We start from the raw sequence: 19,516 nt of genomic DNA on the forward strand, positions 1-19,516 counted from the left end.
TGGTGGCCGCTTTAGAATTTCAGTTACGTTATTGCTATCCCTCGCTGTAATTAAAGTGTATTTATCTACCCTTGCGGTTAAAATTCTATTTATCTACTATTTTTGATAGATATAAAGACTAGTTTTAAGCAGTTTACTATGGAAAGAAATATATATTTTTTTAAAGAGTTTGAGGTCCTCTAATTGGACACACCTAAAAGCACTTTATACAGATGGGGTGTGTCCAATGGAAGACTTATTTTTGATTCCAAAGGAAATATGTAATATTTCAGTATCCAACAGAATATTGGGACACCCTGTATATTATTATCTTTCAAGTTTGAAATGAATTTCTGTCAATTTCAGGATATTGCAGGTGCATCCATTTAGAAAAACAGCCAGTTGTAATGATCCCAGAATATTTTTATGGATACCTCACCGAGGCATCACAAATTTGCTACCAGCTGCCCTTTATGCGCTCTATTCGCTCTCAGTTCTCCTAGCACGTCATATATTGAAAGCCCATGTAAGTTGACATCGTAACTTTGTGGAACATAAGGTTATCAAAGGGCTTACGGTTCAAATACAATTTTTCGAATTTTGAGCTAAAAATATATTTGTCATTATTTAAATTTTTGTTCCCAGAGCGTAACAGATTAAAATATTGTAGGTACTTTATTTTCAGTCCAGTTCAAATATAAAACTTAGTTTCCTTCCAAGTTCAAATAACTTAGGTATGTTAAAAAGAGCAAATAATATGTTATGTAGATTATCTTCTTCTTGACAACACTATAGTCTGTCCAACGACAAAATCCTTGTCAGTTATAGATGTGTCTGTCGTTTTAATTTCAAAGTAGTTTATTTTATTTCACAAAGAAATAATTTGGCACAATTGAATACCTATATTCAAAATTTCAGTGACAAGTGATTACTTCAAAATATTGTGAAGAAAAAACTATATCAAACTGAAAAAATCTAATCGAGTTATTTAATTTAAAAAAATACTGCATTTGTACAAGCAAAATATAGGTGAAACAAACAAGGATGTATTTTAAACAAAACACCACAAACCAAAAATATATAAAAAAGAACAATTTCTTACTGTCAAGCTTCAAGAAACTTCCTGCATTTATTATTATATTTATCAATATAACTTATGTACAAATAAAAAAAAACATTAATATTGCACAGTAATAAATAAAACACAACATAAATAAAACAAAATATTTTATTAATAATAACACTTACTGAATTTTATACCTAAGCTGATCAATTAACTTTAATCTTAATTTTTTAAACAAGTACCTTTTGACATGGTTTCTGCAGTAGTAAAATATATTATTTACCTATTGTGTGATGTTATTTTACAGCTACTCCAGTTTTTAGTACCATATACAAAATTGTATACAAACTTTACTATGGTAACTTTATTTGTGTATAAAACTCTCTGTCTAGACACCGAATATTAACTATAAACTGTGCTCTGGGTCTACAGTTAAGTTTCCCTCGATTTTTCCTCCACTTAACTTTAAAAAACACAAAACACACAACTAATATCACGAACCAAAGTGCGAAAGCAATTAGCAAATCGGTATTTGACATAATTTGACACAAAATTATAACCTATAATTTAGCAAGACTTTGACAAGCCTCAAAAATCTTCGGGTCGGGTTTATACGCATATGCGTACGTATATGGTTCGTTGTTGCGTCAATCCAATAATAATGAAATATGATCTGTAATTTTTGAAATAAACCAATAAAACTGGTTAAAAACAACAAGAGACGACTCATGATGGATTTATATATAAACCCATCCATAGTTAACTTAAAAAATATTAAAACCTTTTTTTTTGTGAAATAAATAGATTGGTATGGACCCCATCTGCTTATTTTCTGTCATTGTCTGTCGAAATCTTACCTGAGAAAAAAAACAGAGTATACACTTAAATACCCACATATATTTGGCACAAATTCATAAGAAAGGCACCAAAGAAGACATCAGAAACTATAGTCCAATAAGCCTATCACCCGTAACGTACAAGATATTCACAAAAATATTAAGCAACAGAATACAATACACGCTAGACGCTGCACATCTGCACAACCATGAGAACAAGCAGACTTTAGAAGAGGCTTCAGCACGATTGATCACATACATACACTAAGAGAAACTATCAGCCAAACAAAAGAATATGAACTTCCACTAGCCATAGCCTTGATAGACTTTGAGAAGGATTTCGACTCAATATATCCTAAGGCAATAATAGAAGCCCTAGCGAAAGAAGGTATTGACAGGCCTTATTATAAAAACTTCCGGCAATATACAATAAAAAGAAGCTAAAGCAAGAGTAATGATATACAAAACAACCCCAGAATTCCCAACTGGCAAAGGAGTATGACAGGGAGAGGAGAAGCAATATCCCCAAAGCTGTTTACAACAACATAGGGTGCGTTTATGTTGGAGCTGCGATAAACGATAAAAGCAGTGATAATAGCAACGACAAGAGCTGTGCAAAATTCACTTCTATCACGTGGTGTTCATAGTGGAGCTGTGATAGTAACGACGATCTCTGCTTTGCAAGTAGACGTTGAGACAAAATCAATCGATTGAAAATATATTTGTTTAAAATGAGTGATTCCGAGGAGGAATTATTTTTAGCTTCAAATGCTGTTCAATATTATATTGTTAAAACTGCAGATAAAAAACGCAAATTCTATGCACACCCTATAAATACCAGAAGGTACAAATTTGGAGAATTTCGCAATTTCAATCTATTATGATGGTTTTATTTGTTTGGTCCCACAAGACAGATCTAATAAATATTTTGCTTATTAAATTATCGGTATCCATGTCGATCATCCTTGGTATAAAAGCAAAGAAAATAGTCAAAACAATTAGCGCTGCTCTTATCATTGCTCAATTGCAAAGCGTGGCTCGACGCGTTGCGCCAATATACAGACCTACATATAAATTAATATAATAATATTCTTTGCTTCGCTACTATCGCTGCTCTTATCGTTTATCGCCGCTCCAAAATAAACGCACTCTTAGAAGAAATCTTCCGTCAACTAGACTGGGCAAACAAAGGATTCAAAATAGATGGAGAATATCTTAACCATCTACGATTCGCTGATGACATAGTTCGAGTTGCCAATTGTCCTGAAGAACTACACAGCACAAATTAATGAATTAAATACAGCCAGCAATGGGTCTCAAAACGAATTTAGCAAAAACTAAAGTAATGTAATTCAATAGTAATGTACAACGAACTAGTAGACAGAAAATACATTCTAATAAATAACACAACACTGGAAATAGTAGAAGAATATATATATTTGGGACAACTAATACAAAGCTCGGTATCTCTACTACCAGAAATCAACAGAAGAATTAAGTTAGCATAGAGTACTTACGGAAGAAACTCAATCATATTCAAATCTAGAATCTCATCTAGAACACTCTATCTAAAGGAGAAAACATTCGACCAATGTGACCTATGCATGTGAAACCTGAACCCTTAACACAGACATCATAGAGAAACTGCAAGTCGCATAACGTTCAATGGAAGGAAATATGGTGGGAATAACCAAGAGAGGCCTAAAACAATAGAGTGGATACTACAAAGGACCCAGGTAATAGATGTCATCCAGAGATTCAAATCCGTCAAGTGGCAATGGGCAGGATACCCGGCAAGAAGAACGGATAACAGAAGGACCACAAAAATTACAGCACGGTACCCAGGAGGAATTTAGAGACCTAGAATAAGACCAAATTTGAGGGGACTATGATATTAGGAAATTAGCAGGGATAACTTGGGCCCGCAATAGACAACAATGGGTCTATCATATATATATATATATTTTTATCGAACTTTTAGAGAGAAGGCTTTCGGCCACGGTATATCCTAAGGCAATGCAGATTGCAAAGCCCTAGCGAAACAATTATTGTATATGTAGTGACAGGCCTTATATAGAAACTCTTGCTACTATACAAAGAAGCCAAAGCAAAAGTAATGATATATAAAATAACCCCAGAGTTCCCAACTGGCAAAGGAGTACGACAGGGAGACGATATCCCCAAAGGTGTTTAGAGCAACATTAGAAGAAATTTTCCGTCAACTGGACTGGACCAACAAAAAAAAATAGATGGAGAATATATTAGCCATTCGCTGGTGAGATAGTCCTAATTGCAAATGGGCCTGAAGAACTACAAGTAAAAATTAATGAACTAAATACAGCCAGCAATAAAGTGGGTCTCAAAATGAATTTAGGAAAAACTAAAGTAATGTACAGGGTGAGTCAACGATAGAGTAAAGTCCATTATCTCATTTGTTTCGAGGTTTAGAAAAAAATATTAAATATAAAAATTATAGGGACGGTTAAGATACACATTCTAAAATTATTATAGAGTATACAGGGTGCTTCAACAAAGTGTGGCGAATAAAACATATGTTTTTTTAAATGCAACACTATATTTTTTATTTCATTTTTAGATTCTGCGTAAAATTTTATAACTTTTTTATATATAATGTTATACATATACCTAAAATGAATAGTTTTTGTAATATTTAAATTTGTTTAAACAAATGTTAGATTGCAGTGTGATAAAAAATTGTCAGTGATGCCGTTGTTTCTGAAGTTGGACAACTAAAATTTGGTAGGAGAATTTTATAGAGATATAGAAAAAAATCTATGTAAAGGTATTTGAGTTAGATGCTACAGGGTGTTCAAAATATATTTATGAATTTCAACTACTTACAATTAAGAAATTTCAAATTTTTTAAATGGTACACCCTATATATTATCATTTTTTCTGATAGATTTTACAAAACTCTTCAACTTTTATTAAGTATGTCATATACCTATTTTTAATAGTTTGCGATTTATTCCAATTTTTTCTATTTTTACCCATATTTTTAATAAGTTACGCTATAACATTATAGATGCAATGACAAAAAATAATAATTATTAAAATTTCATGTCTGTTAAGAACAAAATTTGAATTTTGTCTTATGGTGGTAATGGTAGAGTTAATTGTTACAACATATTTTCCTGAAATTAATTAGTCGATGTGACTGATATACACGAACAAGCCAAGAAAACCATATTTTTTGGTTCAGTACTATATATTATATAGTGCTTTGCTAAGTACTATAAGAATAGATGTAGATTATCTAGAAAACATCTTCAGTGTGTAATGGGATAGTTTGGCGGCAGTAGTAATATGGGCTTTACGAAATGAATTATAATCAGTTAAACATTATAGTCAGTCACTATATCAATAGTCTTCAACAATTAAGTAATTTAGTATGACTCTAATCTGTCGCTATTCGCCCCGACGGAAACCCCCCTCCCCCCCCAAGTGTCATTTTTCATAATATAGAAATACACCAAGAAATTCACGACTGCGATTTTATTTTATTTCAGTAAAGTTAATTAATGTTAACTAATACTAACAATTGTAACTAATTATGAAGCTACTTGTTAAAGAAAAGTAATAAATAGTTTGTTTTGTCATGGCAACTGTGATTTTATAGGGTAATTGTATTAAAAATATGGGTAAAAATAGAAAAAATTGGAATAAATCGCAAACTATTAAAAATAGGTATATGACATACTTAATAAAAGTTGAAGAGTTTTGTAAAATCTATCAGAAAAAATGATAAAAGTTTGAGATTTTTTAATTTTAAGTAGTTGAAATTCATAAATATATTTTGTACACCCTGTAGCATCTAACTAAAATATCTTTGCATAGGTCTTTTTTCTATATCTATATGAAATTCTCCTACCAAATTTAAGTTGTCCAACTTCAGAAACAACGGCATCACTGACAATTTTTTATCACACTGCAATCTAACATTTGTTATAAGCAAATATAAAAAGTTAAGGAATTCTACGCAGAATCTAAAAATAAAATAAAACATAGGGTGTTGCATTTAAAAACATATGTTATATTCGCCAAACTTTTGAAGCAGCCTGTATACTCTATAATAATTTTAAAATGTGTATCTTCCCTATAACTTTTGTATTTAAAACTTTTTTGTAAACCTCGAAACAAATGAGATAATGGACTTTACTCTATCGTTGACTCACCTGTACAACGAACTAGTGGAAAGAAAAAGACATTCTAATAAATAACACAACACTGAAAATAGTAGAAGAATGCCACTCTATATAAAGAAGAAAATATTCGACCAATGTGTACTACCAGTCATGACCTATGCATGCGAAACCTGGACACATAAAACGGACATCATAAGAAAATTGCAGGTCGCACAAAGCTCAATGGAAAGAAATATGCCGGAATAGCCAAGAGAGAGACCGTAAAAGTATAGAGTGGATACGACAAAAGACCCAGCTTATAGATGTCATTCACAGAGTCAAATGGCAATGGGCAGGACACCTGGCAAGAAGAAAGAACAACAGATAGGCCACAAAAAATTACAGCATGGTACCCACGAGGAATTAAGAAGCCTAGAAGAAGACCGAACCGAGATGGGACCATGATATTAGGAAATTAGCAGGGGATAACTTGGGCCCGCATAGCCAACTATAGAAAACAATGGGCCCAACTACAAAGAGAGTATCTAAATATCCGAGGGAGGCTACACCATAATTGAAAAAATGGTTGAATAAGCTGAAAATGATGATGATAATGATGATGACTTGCATATTGAAAGTACACAATGATGACTTGCATATTAAAACACAGCCAAACTTATATGGAATCATCTATTATTTTTCATAATTTTTGAGACGTATGAAAATGTTGTGTTTATGAATAAAAACTCAGTCCTTACCAATGACTTTTAATGAAAAATAATCCATATAGCAATAAAAAATAATCAGTTCCCAAAATAAACAAGATGGTATTTTTGGTTTCTGAAACGAAATTAAGATTTAACTTTTAATGGCCAAAAGCAAAAACAAAAAGAAAATTGATAATTTTAATATTCCTTGTTGCCACCTCTAGCTTTATGCAAGCTTCTATTCGCACTGTCATGCTTCTTATTAAATTATCAACGTTGTCTTGGGGTATGTTTTTCCCATTCTGCTAATGCGGCATCAATAAGCTGTGCAATATTTCCTGGATTGTTTCGACGAGCTCTAACCTTTCTTTTGAGCTAGTCCCACAAGTGTTCGATAGATCTGGTGAACATGCAGGCCAGTCAAACTTATGACACCTTCCGTTTCAAGACGTTCTCTAGTCACTCTGCTGGTATGGGGAAGTGCACTGTCGTACAAGGAATTATAACCAATTGTAGCTCTCCAAAGAACTAACGATTGGGTCTAGCACTAAGTCAACATATTTCCTGACCCGTTAAAGTTTGTTGAAGTGGTAACAATGGAATTTTGCTCCCAGCATAATACCACCCCAGAACATTATAGTTCCTCCTTTATATCTTGGTACAGATTTGGCAGCCTGAAGTCGCGCTCGTCTTTCTGGAGCTCTGAGAACCCGAATGCGATGGTTATCTGAACTTAGGCCAATTCTGGTCTCATCCGAAAAAGAATATTTTGCCAATTCTCAGTTGTCCAGTTTTGATGTTGAAGGCATCAATTTAGCCGGTCAATTTTATTTTGCCGAGATAACTGTGGGGTCCGTAACTCTCTCCTACTGTAAAATCCTCGAGCATGAAGCCTTTTTGTTATGGTTTCAACTAAAAACGTTCACACCTGTAGCTGCCAGAAGTTGTCTTTGTAGCTCTGGATGAGAAACATTGGGATTTATTCTAGCAATTTGGGTTCATTAGGCGGTCTTGTTGTCAAGTTGTGACTCTTGACAACTTTGTCTGGACCTATCCTTGTGTATTCCTAATTCAAGTACTTACAACCTAACCTAACCTTAACACCTTGGGTAGCGCCTACTATCTCTGCTACGTCTCTTTGGAGCATTTCTTGTTCGGTGAGAGCAATAATTTTTTTTCCCTCTGTACATCTGTTAATCGAACATAAGACATTTTTTATTTTTTGGATCGAATTAAAATTACGGGACAATCGTGATTTTACTACTGAACACAAAATTCAAAAGAAAATAAATCGCAGCAGTCGTTTATTCTTTATTATCATGTTTATTTACAACAAAAAGCCTTATATTAAAGTCGTATACCAACTTTTATCCTTGTAAGAAATAGTCAGAAATAAATAGTGATTCCATATAAGTTTGGTTGTGTGTATTTTTAATCAAAGGGACTTAATTTTGGGAAAAAAGGAATTAATGTAAATGTTAATTGTAGGTAGCTTCTACGTAATGACAACTTAGCTAGACACCCCCAATATCATGCATTTTTTTTGGGGTAAACATATTTTTTATCTGACCACCAATCACTAAACAAGCGCTATTTTAAAAATTCCTTAAAAGTCAATCCCAAATCAATCCCAAATTACAACTCAAAATAATCTGTTCACACCATCCTGTTTCCCCTGTATGATTCATATCGAATAACCTAATGACCAGACCAGACAGACTCTCAACATTTCGATATTATCACCACTCTGTATGTCTCCTATAAATATTTTATTGGCAGACACATTATTGTCGACCAAACTCCATCACTTACCACAAGCTGTATTTATAAAGGTTACATAAAAGTCAAAGCCAAAATAAGAAGACGCCTTAAAATAATCCATTCACATCCATCCCGTTTCCTATGTGATTCATATCGAAGAACCCAACGGCAGACACTGGCAGTGGTACTGTATTTTCTTCGCGCGCCCGACACTTCGATGAATATCAAGTACCGCCGCCGGAGAATACTAATGAGTTGGTCCGAGGTCAAAATTTGAAGATGTGGCCTATATTCAGGCAGAACAATAAAAAACTTTTTAGACGACGGTAATTGATAGCGGTTTTGTTTAACGGCACACACAACAGGTTTTACGGGCGAGATAAAATGGATAAGAGAGGTTGATAACTAGTACATAAAAGTATGATTCGTATGTTAGACATCCCATTACTTTTTTACTTTATTAAGTGTTCCTGATGAAAAAAAATAGAATTGATAACCTATATTTTATTTTGAATCGGACTTCTGCTTGAATCTTATTATGATTAGTCTGTATTATAGCGACTCTGTCTATTGTAGAATGCCACGCATACCCTGGACCTGGACATCTCACAAACATCTTAATATTAACGCTACTGCGGTGGTCAGATCAAATAAAGTGTATCACTGGTTGCTGGTTGGTGAGTTGGATTGGTTGGAGTTCGGAGTACCCAACAAATTTCTTACAGTGTGTAAAAGCCTCCATAACAACAAGTCAAGAGTATCATGGATCCCTGAACGATCTTTTCCTAAAAAATACAGGAGTTAGTCAGGGATGTGTCTTAACGCCTTTCCTATTCAACATATTCATGGCAACGCTCTCCATTATAGTGGACAGCAAACTGCAAGAGAAAGGATTGGGCATTAGATATAGATACGACAGCGGTCTGTTCAACATAAAAAGACTCAGAGCAAAAACGTACGTACAAAATTCATCACAGAACTTCAATACGCGCTCTCAATGACCGCGCTCTAGTTGCAAAAACGTTACAACAATTACAAGAAATGTTGAACACATATACTTGGGCATACGAGGCTTTGGGTCTTAAGCTAAACATCGACAGAACCAGAAACATGTGCACTCCCCCGGAAGATCATAACAATGCTATAAAAATCGGAGAAGGACTATTAGAATATGTAGCAGAATTCAATTATCTCGGCAGTTTGATTTCGGAAAAGACCAATATCGACTCTGAAATTCAGCACAGAATTAGCAGCGCCTCAAGAGCACTCTGGAAATTAAGAGACAGGGTTTTCTACAATCATGACTTGAGTACAAAAACGAAACTTGCAGTGTACCGAGCAATTATAATCCCGATCATGTTATATGGGAGCGAAACCTGGGTGCCGTACCGCCAACACATGAACGCGTTACCCAAGTTGCAACAGAGACGCCTTAGACAAACTCTTAAGAATCCGCTAACTGCGAGACTATTGAAGTCATGGTTATAAAATCCCGCTTAATATGGGCTGCTCACGTATGCAGAATGCAAGAAAACCGCATACCAAAATCTCTGCTTTACGGTGAGCTTGTAGACGGTAAGAGAAGACCCGGTGTACAACTCAAAAGATACAAGGACATTTTCCACGAAAACTTAAAGGGGATTAATATGCAGAATGAGAAGCAGCTCAAAATAGAACTCAATGTCCGGAGTGCGGTAGGCAGATAACATCACGTATCGGGCTTTACAGTCACAGAAAATCTCATGAAAGAAACGCCTTGCGAGACCATCTTCTGATGCGTGTCAAATACTCGTCAGCGAGTAATGGCAGGATGTATGTATGAATGGTTGGTTGGATGGATAAGACGTGGTGAGTGCGACCCTTTGTCAAACTCCAATTAACAGATTTGCCATTTTGATACCACTCACTTTGATGGGATGTTAAGGGATGGGAAAGTTGGATTGTTAACTGTTTATAACCATTCGGTGGCATTAAGGTAACGAGTGACTTCCGTTGTGCTCTTCCCGGCAACATCTTCAAGGTTTACAAAGCTGTAACTTCCGAGGAAACGATTGCGTGTCCTAGACAAAGCCGGGCAGCGGCACAAGTAATGCTAGACCATTTTCCCTTCCTTCGGATCCTTGCAGCTTCGGCAAACGTCATTAAAAAGGATGCCTATTCTTAACGCATTTTCACAACCAATTGGCCAGTATCCCGTATATACCGCCGAGCCTGGCGATATCCTTACGCGACTTGGTTATGAGCTCTCCCGATTTCTTAAGGTCGTGTTTGAGCCAAGTTTTCCTGGCGGTCGGACAGGTGCTTAAAGTTTTCCATCTACTGTTTACCATAGACAGAAAATGGAGGTAAATGTTTTTTTATGCCATTGAGGGTAGTAAAAACTTCTTCTGATGCATCTAGCCTAAGGCACGATCCTCGCCTTGCAAGTTCATCAGCGCGTTCGTTCCCTTCGATGTTCCTGTGGCATTGATCCCAAAGCAAGATTATATATATCACTGATTACTTTGTACAGAAAATAGCGCAACACGCGCAAGAAAGAGAAGAACAAACAAAACCCATGAATCGATGAATGAGAATGTCACGACATCCTTATGAAGGATATAGGACAGACGAGATAGCGACTCCAGTGTCTCAGAAAATTCTTGATTTGTTTTCTTTGATATATTATATTCTGTAAGAACAGGACTCTCGATAGGAATATTGGACACCTTGTCCCTCCCTTCAAGTAAACATAGTAATTCCAAAAAAGCATATAAAGAGCATTAAGCACTTCCCAAAATAGCTGCATATGCTCTAGTGAACTCAAATCACAAAATCAATCATGTTTGACGCTATTTATAATATTTTAATTATATTTATAGTATTTTATTTATTTTCTTCTAGTATTTTAATATTTATTCAGATTTCCTGATGCCTTTAGTGAAATAGAAATATTTTTATCATTTGTAGCAGGTTATTTTTAAATAAATTTTAAAATATGTAACACAAATGGAATTAATTAAATAAACCAAAGTGTACTATACTCATTAAAAAATAATCTTTGTTTCTGCCTTAACTGTTTCGTGCAGGGCGTTGTTTTCTTTATCGATTTAGATTTCATATTTAGTTTTTGGCCACTTCATATTATAACCAGTAAATATTTGCAGATAGAAAAGAGAACAATAGATCAAAAACCCCTTTGAAATCAAGTATTTATTTTCTGAAGAAGAAGAAAATACAGAGAAAGCAAAATAAAAACAAAAAATATTTTTTAATATCATTATTTTTTTTTTTTTAAATGGTTTTTAAAATCCAATCAAATTAAATATAATTAAGTAACTTTTAATGTTAAACTAACTGAAATTTCTTTATTATCACTGGCGCGTCACGAAGGCCCATTACAGCCCAGCAAAAAATCCACAACTAGTTGCATTTAATCTCGCTAGTTAGTTCATTGATCTTGAAGCATGCTGCTCTTCTAGGAAGAACTAATTAAGGACTCGGTTGATAAATCCCCATTGCCGATTCCCATTTCAAACTGTAAATCCACTGAAATGAAATACGATGAAGGTATACCGTGTTTCACTTGTAACTCCTCCAATATTTCCGAATATATTTATTATATAGGTGATTTCATTGATGTTCTCTATGGGTATCTGAAAACTACTGGAGAGGAAATGTCAGTTAAAACAGGGGGTAAATTGTATAACTTTATAATAAGTAAATAAGGCCTTCAGATTTTTGGAAAAGTTCATGGTTTACTTGGATATTTAAAAACAAAATTTTTTTTTTTTTTTTTAAAAATTGTCCCTAATCCTATTATATGTAATCTGGCCTAGACAAAAGTTTCTCAGACAAAGTTAAAGATATTCATGATCCCCAATGGAGACTGTGTTCTGATTTTTCTAAAGTTCGTCATTTTAACATATGACACAAACATATGTTTTTTAAATGGAAACCAGTTGGCTATGAATTTCAAACAGCGTCATTTTTAAAGTTTTCATCCATGTTAATATAATTATAGCCATGCTCTTCTTCAATAAAACAATGAGCAGCTAATTTTACCTTCGACTTAATTTCACCGAAGGCTATAAAGTGGAAACAAGTCGTCGTTGTTCCTGTAGAAATATGAATTACGGCATCCAATCTATGGAATTCAAAATAAAATAAAAATCAGAAATGGTATTCTTTCTAAAAACGCGTGTAGGATTATTGGTTCAACTTTTCTTGGCCATACAGTTTCGAGGATACGTTGACCGGTGAACGTTACTTACGTTTTGTAGAGAAAGGTTCGGGTACATTGTAATGGTGATGATAAAGCGAAGCAAGAATTCGTCAATACAATATTGATAAAATTCTCTACATTTATGTCGGCATGAGAAAAAACAATACATATTATTATAAATTTGGTAATATTAGGTAGCTCATCCTGTTGAATTTGAACTTCTAAAAACTGTTTTGTAAATAGCCACAAGCTTTGCCAAGCAGTTTAAGAATCGGTTAATCAATTTTGTCTAACTTTTGGAATAGCCCTGTATTATTTTCTTTTTAAAAATTTCAAATAAAACAAAATATATTTTTGTATTTTATAGTCTTACTTGCGTTTCTAGCTTTGTTTTTAAACAACAAACATTGTAATATTTGAGGGGCGTTTTCACCCCTCTTGGAATTTCAAATTCGAGAATTCCCTCCTTATCGAACCTCTACACCTGATCATTTAAACGTCAAACAGTTTAAGCAGAAAATCGTGATTACTCAATGGTGTGGCATATAAAGTACCCTGTATAAATTTTTAAAAATCTTAAAATATGTAAAACAACAAAATAAAATATACGTGTTTAAGAGTTTTTTCCGAAAAAACTCACCGGTTTTTTTAAATAAAAATATTCTAATATTTGAGGGGTGCTTTCAATATTGCCGAGATTCGAGTTTCGAAAAATCACTTATTATCGAACCTCTACACCTAAAGTCAATCCGTTTCAAAAGCCAGCTTTTTTACGTCAAGCGCTTTAAGCTGGATCGTGATTAATCAATGACCAGATTTTTTTTATTTTTTTACATAAACATTTTAAAATCTTAAAATATTTGAAAAACAAAATAAAATATACAGTATTTAAGCGTTTTTTCGGAAATTTTTTTTTTTTTTAAATAAAAATATTGTAATATTTGAGGGGTGGTTTCACCCCTTGGAACTAATTTCGAAAGGTATGCTCTTGTAGAACCTCTACACCTAGAATTAACCTGTATGCAAAATTGGGCTTCTTACGTTGAGTGGTTTGGGCAGGTTCGTGATTAATCAGTGAGTCAGTCACTTTAGTTCTTGCCATTAGTATAGACAAGGTAACTGGTTAAGATATCTATATGTATCAGACAAGAACAACTTCTTTACATTATTTTTCCAAGCTCTAAGTTGGCTATTATTATTAGGTAAGATCAACACAAAAGTGAAAATACCAATTTTCTCTTAAATTTTCTAATATCCGATTATGTTGAATAGCACTGCATTTTTATTACGCAATTTGATCAAACATTTATGATAGACTTTTAAACCATCTATAATGTCATTGACCTGAAATTTCGGCTGTCTCGGTAGAATCTGCCTTAACGGTAGATGGATAATCGCTGAAATCAGCAGGAAATTATTCATAATCTTATATCATCATCGAATTATGCCTCCAACTTGATGATAATTAAAATAACGCTATTATATTTAAGCATTAACAAAAAAAACATGGAAGAAGTTTTTTAATTTAGAACGATTGGTAAAAGAGCTTCTTTAATTCTGATAATATAGCTAATGGCACAGTAATGATACTACTACTACTAATGAACACTTGAAAATCAGAGTTCATTGTGATTTGTCATGCTTATTCAATGGGATGAATGGGGAAATATCCTTAACCACTGGCTTACACTGTTTTGCAAAATGCTTATTATTTAGTGTTAATTTTGCTGAAAACTTTTGTCTAAAACAGATTAAATGGAGCATTTTAAAATAGCCGAAAATTTTTTTTTTTTTTTTTTTTTTTTTTTTTAAGTTTTTTCTAAAATCAGAGTTATGACCGCATATTAGCAGCCCTAGAAAACTGCAATTCTTTTCTCATTTCGCAAAGCTCTATACAATTTCGAGATACCATAGAAAACATCATTAGAAACTCACCCCTGTATACAGTAAACAATGGCATACACAACCTAACAGAAGACATACATGAATATAACTAATTTTCGTCTAAGATAATGTACATTACAGAAACTATGAATTTTGACTAAATGTTTTGAATTTCTTAAATAAACTTTATTACATTTTTAAAATTATTGTAAATTTTGATGCATGAAATGTATTTGAGGATTCTTACCCCTTATCTCTGCTTCTAGAAGTAGGTTTCCATAAGTCCAGTTTGCCAGAGAGATTAACAGAGCATTCGATTTAGACATACAAAAGTTCATAATGGTTCATTTTCGGATTTTCTCAGATTTCTGAACGTCGGTATATTTCCAAAAGCTTTTGTGGAAACCTTAGTTAGAATGTTTGTTGCCACTATATTGTGCATCAACCAGAAAAACTTACAGTACATTCGGCGAGATTATCAAACAAGGAAAGCTCCTTCTCTAAGCAATAAATCTTCATAGCCACAATGGCATATATTTTCATATACGAATGACATTCAGACACGGCTTCGTGTATCTAAATAAAGCAGGAGTCGGGATAACAGTACTGTTCTGCATCCGATCGAAAAATTGTACGAAATCGTGGAATATATGGACTACTAACGAGACTCAAACACCTCCAACGCCACCCAGCACCAGGAACAATCGTGAGAAATGTACCGCTAGGGTACTATCTCCTCGAGGCGATTCCTGCATTTCCTTCCCCGACCTACCATTACATGCAAACGAATACACATCGCCATGGGTGCCCGCCATTATTGCTTTCAGCAGCCCTATAACTTAGACTTTTTAACAAAAGTTAACGGCCTAATAATGAACAATGATAATTATAAAACCGATGTATTAACCTAAGCAACCTGTGCGACATACTAAGAAGCTGTAATTCTGGGAACTGCACGCATGGTCAGATCGTTTCTTAACGCGAACTAGAGGCTGCTTTGGTTAATAACCCGGCTATCTCTCGAAGATCCCTGAAAGGTGGTTTAAAAATAAAAAAATTATAAATATACTGATTGCACAAAATCAAACTTTGATGAATGAGCAAAAATGGCCTAACTGGGAAAATACCACATGCATACGAAATGATATGGCAAGTGAAAACGATAAAAATTGTTGCCTCATTACGAGGCACTAGCCATTGGTCAGTGTGGATCATGTATCTACCATTTCTAATTAATTCACATAATAGAAGGCCTTCTTATTCTTTTACTTATTTGAGATCTAGTCCATCTGTTAGTTTTAAGGTTACCTCTGTGGGAGTTCTTGGGAGATGAACAATCAACTGTCTTTCCATCTTTTTTGGAGGTCTTCCTGACTGTCTCTTACCCATGGGTTTCCCTCCAAGAGCTATGGGTGGTGGCCTGTTTTCTTCCATGCGTTTTGCGTGTTCGAACCATTGTCTTTTTCTTTACTACCCATCCCACTACGGCCTGTAGTCCACATTGTTGTCTGATATTTGTGTTTCCTAATTCTGTCTCTTCTAGTCTTCTCATTATGGTTCTTAGGCTGAATGCTCCATTATCGTTCTTAGGCTTCTTCTATTTCAGCCACTCTTAACATGATTTTGATCTTGTTTGTTTCCTCTCCTTTATGCCATATGTCATTATTGGTCTGATGCAGGTCTTATCAATTTTAATTTTGTTGTTTGTTCGCATGAAGGGGTTTGTCCATACTATTTGCCTCAGGCATCCTGATATGGCCGTTGCTCTGTTTATCTGGCTTCTCAGGTCTTTCTCTGGATCATGGTGGTACGACATATCTATTCCTAGATATCCTGAACTATGATACTTGCTCAATAATTTTGTTTTCTACTACCAGTTTGCATCTTACCGGCTCTTTAGAAAGTTAAGCATTTGGATTTTTTCTGTAGAGATAGTCATATTTAATTCTCAGCTTACTTGATATAATTTATGAAGCTGTCTCTACATATCGTCCTCTGTCTCCGTGATAATGGCTGCATCATCATCAGCGGCACACACTGCTAGCTCTGTTGTGTCCCATTCAATAATCGATATTCATCGAGGTCACATTTTCTATGATGATGTCCATTAAAAGATTGAATAAGAAGGGACTAAGACTGGCTCCTTGTCTAATGCCTCCTGGTGTTGGTATGTTTCGTGTTAATGTAATTCCCTGCTTTTCTAAACTTGGTTTTGTACATAGCAAAGGTATTTGTATGAGTATTAGATGATTCCAAATAATTGATAACTTATTTAACTATTTATTAGATCTCGCTTCTGTATTAGAGATGGGTAGGTCCGGATGGATACGAATCCACGGACCTCTCTCCAGTGCCGATACTATTGGATGCAGATCCGACTTAATATCGACCCCTATCAAGGTGCCGCATTGCTGACTGACCAACAGACCACCCAATCATGCAAAGCGCTGGCGATGCAGAGAGGTAAATCCCAGTGTTGATTATTCTGGAATAAAGGAGTCTACCGCTGCTGGGACATTTGCCATTTCAGATTTTTAACAAATTGGAATCTTAACCGTATTCGAAATTGGTACCGTGGTAGTCCATGTTGGTGTTTGTGACAAACAGCGCGGATTTAAAGTGCCGAGAATAAGTTTAGTTGAATAATGTCTTATTCGTCTTGTACCGGTTTGGGCCATAGAGTATCTTTTATTGAAGTGGAATAGCAAGTTTATGAAATACTTTTTCCTTATAGGTCAGGTTTGAACCTGAGGTGCCTCTCATTAATCAGAACAATAATTACGTGAAGTAGAGGAAAACCTGGAAACATCAAGATTTCTCTAACGGACTACAAAATTTTTGAACGCGGATTTAGCTTTGCTTGTGGTGTGATCATTAAATTAGGGAACCGAATAGGCCTGAGTCCAACCCAAACTGGAACTGGATGAGAGGTCCATGAGCATTGCGCTCGGTCGACTCTTAAAATACAGGACTACCACCTCTATTTTCGGCGCGTCGTGTACCTTACGGACAGTTTAGTTTCTCTAAAGTTGTTGGACTATTGTTGGTACTGCTTCCATTCTTCGCGCATTTGTAATAACTCAGTAGAGTTCAGCAGGATCGCTGCACAGTCAAGGAACTCGCTGAGGACGAATCTTGCGTTCCCGTTAAGATGGATACCTTCGATTATTTGGGTCAGTACGACGGCTAGAGGACGTATTAAAAGAACAATGGAATTTAATTATAAAGCAAAGATAATATAGTTTATATACAAAATTATCTATATATTATATATCAATAGTTATTATTATTATTTATTGCAATTATATTCGATTTTCGTATAAATTTTAATGCAATATGTTCTCTTGCGAATTCCTGCAACCTACATATTTTTACCTGGTTTGAAGACTAATAAACTTTTCTCCCTTTGGATTTGCCATTAATTTTCTTAAATAAAAAAAAAATACATTTATGACGTTTTTACGTAAAAAAGATTTTTTTTTTGAAACAAAACAAAAATGTCTAGTCTATTTAAAATTAATAATAGACATTTGTTCCTCTACGTAGGAGTCATATTGACAACAAATAAAATTTCTCATATTAAAACTCCCAGATACCAATTTTCATCAAAGTACAGCACTTTTATACGAACTTTTTTGCTTGGCTATTTACATACATACATGCTGCCATTGCTCGCTGACGAATTATTTGTACATCAAAGATGGTCCTAGGAAGAACTCTATTATGAACTTTTCTGTGACTAAAAATGATACGTGTTGTTGCCTACCCGCACTTCGAACGTTTAAAAATCTCGTTACTTTGTTGCCTCTTTACTTTTTGGTTGTCGCTGTTAACTGAGTTTACAATTCTTCTCCATTGAATTCTATTGTGAACTGCTTCTTCCCAATGATTCTGCATGTTAATGACCTTTAAGCTTTTGTGGAAAATGTCCTTGTACCTTTTGAGTTGTCCACCCGGCCTCCTCTTACCGTCTACAAGCTCACCGTAAAGCACAGATTTTGGTATGCGGTTTTCTTGCATTCTGCATATAGTGTGAGCAACGGATCTGTAGCTACGGGGTATCGGCAGGGGAACGCAGTTGTAAACAAAACACGCCCAATTTCATTCATAAAATAGGCATGGGCGTACGGTGTTATATGAAAATAATGTGTAGCATCCATAATATCATCAACTAAGATTAATATTTTTTCAAAACTTTATGCTGTTTGAGTCGTTACTGTTGAGTTAGCGGATAAACACTAGAGTTTCATTCAAAGCCCCAACAAATATTTTGGAATCATTTTATTATTGGTATTATCTTGAAATAATTGCAGCTGGGGGTTGGAACCTTTAGTGAGTGTTACACAGCAAAATAAAACACTAAATCAATTACAATACACCAAATCACGTTTAATTTTACACTGGACACTTGCGTTTCGCTAACCAAGTCCTGCCATCAACCCGGATGATCAAGAGACTGAGTCTTGAGGGTATATTTATTTATATATATGTTTTTATTTCTTTTTTCTTTGACCTCTAAATATATAATTTTTATTTAATTTTCTTGGCTTTAGGTCCGGTAAACAATGTAAGGAAAACGGTTTTTATATTTAAAAATTTCATTTGGCGTTTCGACTTGGTAGGGTCTTTATCAAGAAATGTGTTATATATAACTATATTACACTTAATTTTAGATATAGCTATTTCCAGCAAAAAAAATCTTGAAATAGTTAACTTTGGAAGCGCAAACAAGACATAATTTTACTCACCAATAGATCCAATATTGCCTATTACACCAGATATGGTATCGCTCCGCCAGCAGTTTTAAAAGGTTAGGTCATTGTCTACCTATATGTTTCATCCAAATAGATAATGCTTGGCTATATTCTCAATTTCGCGTATATATTTATATATCTCTCACAATATAATGGGCCGCTCCATTATGTTATCAGTTATTT

At 34.5% G+C, this 19,516-nt stretch overlaps 1 long non-coding RNA gene across 1 annotated transcript in view; it reads left to right on the forward strand.

Moving 5' to 3' along the window:
- LOC115874406 overlaps positions 1 to 498 on the forward strand; it is a 10,312-nt gene extending 9,814 nt beyond the window's left edge. Inside the window, exon 3 of the long non-coding RNA XR_004048834.1 lies at positions 346 to 498. This is a non-coding gene — a long non-coding RNA (uncharacterized LOC115874406). The remainder of the gene's footprint in view (positions 1 to 345) is intronic.
- The last annotated feature ends 19,018 nt before the right edge of the window (positions 499 to 19,516 follow it).

Source organism: Sitophilus oryzae, unplaced genomic scaffold (genome assembly GCF_002938485.1).
Source record: "Sitophilus oryzae breed Bouriz unplaced genomic scaffold, Soryzae_2.0 scaffold_1275_pilon_pilon, whole genome shotgun sequence".
Classification (NCBI taxonomy): domain Eukaryota; kingdom Metazoa; phylum Arthropoda; class Insecta; order Coleoptera; family Curculionidae; genus Sitophilus; species Sitophilus oryzae.